This window comes from Pseudorca crassidens, chromosome 16 (genome assembly GCF_039906515.1).
Source record: "Pseudorca crassidens isolate mPseCra1 chromosome 16, mPseCra1.hap1, whole genome shotgun sequence".
In the NCBI taxonomy this organism is placed as follows: Eukaryota; Metazoa; Chordata; class Mammalia; order Artiodactyla; family Delphinidae; genus Pseudorca; species Pseudorca crassidens.
Genome location: NC_090311.1, coordinates 70,886,744 through 70,892,743, shown reverse-complemented (window position 1 = coordinate 70,892,743; position 6,000 = coordinate 70,886,744). Strand labels below are relative to the sequence as shown.

Here is a 6,000-nt window from a genome sequence, read left to right as displayed (position 1 = left end):
GGGATACTTAACACTCTGTTGTTCCTCTAGTGGCTGCACCCTGTTTTCTGTGACATGGGAACTTGTCCACGACTTCAACACCACCACTACCATCACCACCACCATCAGCCAAGAGACACTTATCCAGCACCTTCTTTGGAGCACAGTCTGGGTAAGACCTGCTTCTTTCCTTGCATTGGGACCAGGCGTCTTCTTTGAATGCTCAAATATTTTATTCTTCCTTAAAGTATTTCAATAGCAGTTATACAATTTCTTTTTGTGTCACTGGACTCTTATCTTCCATTTAGATTTTTAGCTCATGAAGATATAGGAAAAGATGAAACTAAAACTACTGATGATTTTGAGATGCTAACATTGTGTAGTGAGTATTTTACTGGGACTAAACATTTATGCTTGTGTTCAATTTGAGCAGAAAGATGAGAAAGTGAAGTGTCAAGAGAGAATACCATGAACAAGAATTCTCAGAGTCCAGAAATAACTTCCAGCATAAGACCTTTTAGAAGGGAAAACTTGAGATGAAATAATCTCTTCTTTAACTTATTCAGATATAGAACTCTCTTTGGGATAGTATATTTTTCTTAATCTAGCATCTTGGGGGGGATTTATTATATACTAAGAACACTTCCAATTATTTTACATGCAGTGTCTCATATAAATGTCACAGTAACTTGAGATAGATACTATTATGCATATTTTATAGGTTAGACACAAAGGCTTAAGGAATTTAAATAACTTATCCAAGTCAAATAGCTATTAAGAATCAAGGGCCAAGACTTATACACAGATCTTTCTCTAAAGAGAATCCAGAAATTTAGTCAAGTTTTGAAAAAGGTACCAGAAATTTCTACTAGATTCAATAAAATTTTTTTAGTGGGAATATTGCCTAAATCGTATTTTGAGTTATTTCACTCAGTAAACATATCTTAAGGACCTGTTGTATACTGGGCACTATGTAGATGTTGGCATTAAAGTTCCAGCACTCTGGGTCTAGAGAAAAGAGTAAACAGAAAGAAAAGTACATAGGATGAACGATAAGGCAGTAAAAGTCACAAATTATGTCATGAGAATAAGAAGAAAACTGGCTACGCATAAAAACTTTGGAAATGATACGGGGCTTGGAGCAGATTACAGGTTAACGTATTGGTCAGAGATGCAATGCCATTTGACAGTCACACAAAGACATAACATGTAGTAACTGCAAATAATCTTCTATCTGTACTTAGTTTTGGCTGAGATTTTATGAGGACAAGTCATTCCACTGTGACCACATAATAAGCAAGATATGGGAGCCTTGGGAGAGGGTCCAGAGGTCTATAATGAAAATAATTAAAATTTAAGAAGAAAAGAAATCCTTGAGGAAATGTTGAAGGATGTGGGGTTATTTTGTCTGAAGAGAGCAAAGATGTGAGCAAGGAGAGCCTTAATAACTATTTCAAAATACAAAAAGACTTTTTCAGAGGACGGGAAACAGTTGTTCCCCTTTTACGCTAAAGAAAGAGCAAAAGAAATGTGTGATCCTCAGAGGATAATACCATAAACGTGATAAAGAGGTCATTTTTTATCCTATTTAAGAAGAGTCATCTTAATTCTCCCTCTTGGGACTTGTAAGTAGGAAGAAACAAAAACTTTAATATGATCAGAGGACAAAAGTTTCTCTTCTCACACTGTCCCTGAAACACACACTGCCAGAGAGTATCCATCTTCCAACCAAAGACATATACAGTTGTGCACTGTGAATGTTGAACATTTATGGGGTTTCTGGGAGGAATGTACGGCATAGGCCAAAGGTCTGAAACTCTTTTGGTTGGCCACGTATTTTATAAGATGGAATTATTTACTAAAATTAAAAATATTTTACTGTCGATAATAATAGAAGTTTAATAGATAATAGAAATACTAGAAATTTAGAATAGAAATTTAATAAAGTGTGAATAATGGTTTTATAGAAATCATAGAAATTTAATAAAATATTTTTAATATTTTCAATGCTGTACATTAAAGAATGTATAGCATAGGCCTGAAACTCTTTTGGTTGGCCACATATTTTAGAAAATGGAATTATTTACTAAAATTAAAAATATTTTAGGGCTTCCCTGGTGGCACAGTGGTTGAGAGTCCGCCTGCCGATGCAGGGGACACAGGTTCGTGCCCCGGTCCGGGAAGATCCCACATGCCGCGGAACGGCTGGGCCTGTGAGCCATGGCCGCTGGGCCTGCGCGTCCGGAGCCTGTGCTCCGCAACGGGAGAGGCCACAACAGTGAGAGGCCCGCGTACCGCAAAAAAAAAAAAAAAAAATCAGGATACCTGGCAAATCTGGACCCATTCTTACTGGGCTGGAGGTGTGTGGTGCAGCCCACATTAAATAGCACATGTGCGCGAGTCCCCAGCATTTCCTACCTGGCTTGGTTCATTCATTCTTGTTGCCTGCCTTGTCTCTTTAGATATTTGACTCCATAACTATGGGTTTAAATTAAAAGGAACAATGAAAGGGGGACCATTCAATGGCTTTGCCAAACTTATAGAGCTTACAGAGTACCCGCCCCCCCCCCCCCCGCCCCCGCTGCTCCCTGCACTCTCTTACTGTCATTTTATTTTAGAGCTATGTAACCAAGTTCGGACTTGTACAGAGTTCCTGGACAATAGTGCATGAAAAAGAGATGCAAGAAGGAGATAATCCTCCAGGGCCTTCCAAAAGTATTCTATGGAGCCGGGCTTCTCTAAGATTGGGACAGTATGGTAGGAACCACTTCAAGCAACAAAGACTTGTAGTAACTGGGTCTTCTTAGAGCCTCATTTATTTTCAATGAGGAGTCATTTAAAACATGATTTTTGTATTAAAATATAGTATTATAGTTTGCAGAATTCAAGAACATTTACAAAAGAAAGCATGAAATTTCAAAGGCATTTGTCACTAGTACCAGAGAACCAGGGTTATCATACTTCTGCCATTCTTGGGTATTTTCCTGGCAGAGTTTGAGCAGCGTAGCTAGATTTCTGGCAACTCCAAATCATTGCAGCTTCTATCCCCTGTGCCTTCAGTTGCTCCTGAATCTCTTCTCAGAAGTTTTATAAGCATAAGCGTATTTGTCCAAAGCACAAGTAAATTTAATTAAGATTATGTCCACCAAAATTGAGCAACTCTTCATTTGAAATGTTATTTTTAAAATTATCCCCAATTAAAGCACTATTTCAGCATACTATCCTGGTTAATGACACACGTCTGAAGTCAGATTGTCTGGACTCTCTGGACTCTCATGCAACAGCTGTGTGACCTTGAATGAGTAACTTAACCTCTATGTTCTTCAATTTCATTGTCCCTTCATAAGATTGTTACAAGATTTAAATGGATCAACATTTGTAAAGCATCTCGAAAATTACTTGGAATATCATAAGTGGTACAAGCCTTGTTGTACGGAGCCCTGAAGTTTTATTTTTCTAAAGCTTTATTTTCAGGTAGAAGAAGTATGGCTATCGATATAAGGAGTTTCATAACCTCATCTTGAGGTGATAACCTTGGGTGGAATACATCTATCGGTCAACTTTCTAATGATCCAACCTTTAGTAGCATTAGAAGGGAAGGCAAAGTGCCAAAAAAAAAAAGAGAACTTCTAACCCTAAAGAGCTGTTTAAGGGTGTTTTGACATCCCAGAAAGCAATAGAAAGACTAGGACAAATGGAAGCCCTGCCAGATAGCATTTATTTCAAAAATGTGAGAGACTTGATCTCTAAACTTTATTTTGAAGAATCACATTTTAAACAAAGGGACAAATATTAATGCCGCATTCTATTCAGTGGCATTTAAATAAGACCAACTACATTTACTTAAGGGTGTTTGGGGGAGGTTGTTTTATTTTTTGTCTGATAGATTCTAAAAGCATAGATTCTATTCCAAATAGCATATCTAAGAAACGACCTAAGCTTCTGCCCAACTAGATGACAGAAGCTTATTCTAAGAGGGAGGATCCATGCTTTTGCTCTATTATGATATACCCATAATTCAATCGCAGTAAAAAACTAGCAATCTTAAGTTTTTCTGATAAGCCTGGCTTAGTAATTCACAAGCTTTTTAGTCTCAGGACCACTTCACACTCTCAAAAACTATTAAGAACCCCAAGAGCTTTTTGTACGTGGATTATATCAATAAATATTTACAGAATTAGAACACTTGAAATGGAAAATTTTTTTAATTTCTATTTTTATGCCATTAAAAATAACATTAAATCAAACACATGCTAAAATAAATGACATCCTTTTAGGAAAAAATAACTATATTTTCCAAAGCCATAGATAAATAAAATCATTAGTGACAAGAGTGACTTTGTTTCACATTTTTACAAATCCCTCTAATGTCTGATTTCAGAGAGTATAGCTGAGTTTTTATGTCACCTACCACATTCAGTCTGCTGCAATATATGTTTGGTTGAAGTACAAGAAAACAATCTGGCCCTCACGGATACACTATATAGTTTGAAATGGGAAGAATATTTTAATAGCTTTTTTTTGACATTTCTGGATATTCTTCTTTGATGCTACACTCAAACCTAAGAAGTGGTAGTTTGTTACAGGTTTATTGCAATATGGAATCTGAAACCATATCAATGGTATTTTTGTACATGTTATAGTTAAATCTATAGGTCTGTCTTGCACTTTCATTGGGTGTTTTACCCATGCATAGTTTTGTAACACTATGCATTGGCCATCTGGAAAATTTGAGTCACTGAATTATGTAAACCACCCAGATGATGACACAGCAATGTGGAAAAAATCACATTTATTAATATAGCTTCATTCTCATCAGAAAAGCCTTTAAAACTTGAGATGCTGTGAAGCTCATGGTGACTGATAAACATTTTCAGAAGTTCTAATTTTGCTTGAGAGCTCAAACTTTATCATTAAAAATGAATGCTATCATTTCTTTTCTTGAAGTAGGTTTACTTGTTTATTTTTAAGAAAATGTTCAAATACCCAAGTTAGAATAACTATAGTTTATCTGCTAGTCACTTTTTCAAGTAATAAATGTTTTCCATTTAAAAAAAAAAGTGGCTACTTCAGCTTATAACTCAAACAATCACACAAGTGCTTTTCCTCCTGACACCATTCTACTTTGGGATGCAGCAGAATTGTTCTATGTGTAATTCCCATTTTACCACACAAAGTATTAAAAAGACTGAATAAAATCCGGGCTTGAGGGCTTCCCTGGTGGCGCAGTGGTTGAGAGTCCGCCTGCCGATGCAGGGGACGCGGGTTCGTGCCCCGGTCCGGGAAGATCCCACGTGCCGCGGAGCGGCTGGGCCCGTGAGCCATGGCCGCTGAGCCTGCGCGTCTGGAGCCTGTGCTCCGCAACAGGAGAGGCCACAACAGTGAGAGGCCCGCGTAACGCAAAAAAAAAAAAAATCCGGGCTTGGGCTTTCATAAAAATTAATACTTTTTACTGCTTCATTGAGGTCATTCTTAAATGAAAGTGCTGTTTTCTTTTCTTTTCATGAGAACATGGCCATGATAAATACTATACAATTGATGCCCCGTCTTGATTCATGCCCAGGTGCCAGCTGTTTGATTCATCATTGCTTTTACACCATTACTACATGTGCTAACAGGAAAGAGTCAAGTAACATCTTAGGATTATCATTAAAAAACAGTTTTGACCTCATGGACCTCTTGAAAAGGTCCCATGTCAAACTGCAGACCATGGTTTGAAAACTGCTGATGTAGCTTAACCCTCTCTTCTTTGAAATCCTAAGCTACCTATGGCCTTTACAGTTTGTGTGACGTTCCCTTTTTCCACATGTCTTCTGTCATCATCTTGAATTACCATTTGTACTTTTTATTATTATGGTTATATCTTTCCACATGCTGACCTTGGCTCCCTCAATAGTATAGTGCTTTGCTGCTCAAAATGTGGTCCATGGGGCTTCCCTGGTGGCACAGTGGTTGAGAGTCCGCCTGCCGATGCAGGGGGCACGGGTTCGTGCCCCGGTACAGGAAGATCCCACATGCCGC

At 37.8% G+C, this 6,000-nt stretch overlaps 1 long non-coding RNA gene across 2 annotated transcripts in view; it reads left to right on the top strand.

Annotated features, from left to right (window-relative positions):
• Window positions 1-6,000, top strand: part of LOC137209316 (uncharacterized) — a 63,042-nt gene continuing 57,042 nt past the window's right edge. For both annotated transcript variants that reach the window (XR_010935987.1, XR_010935986.1), the window contains exon 1: window positions 1-151. This is a non-coding gene — a long non-coding RNA (uncharacterized lncRNA). The remainder of the gene's footprint in view (window positions 152-6,000) is intronic.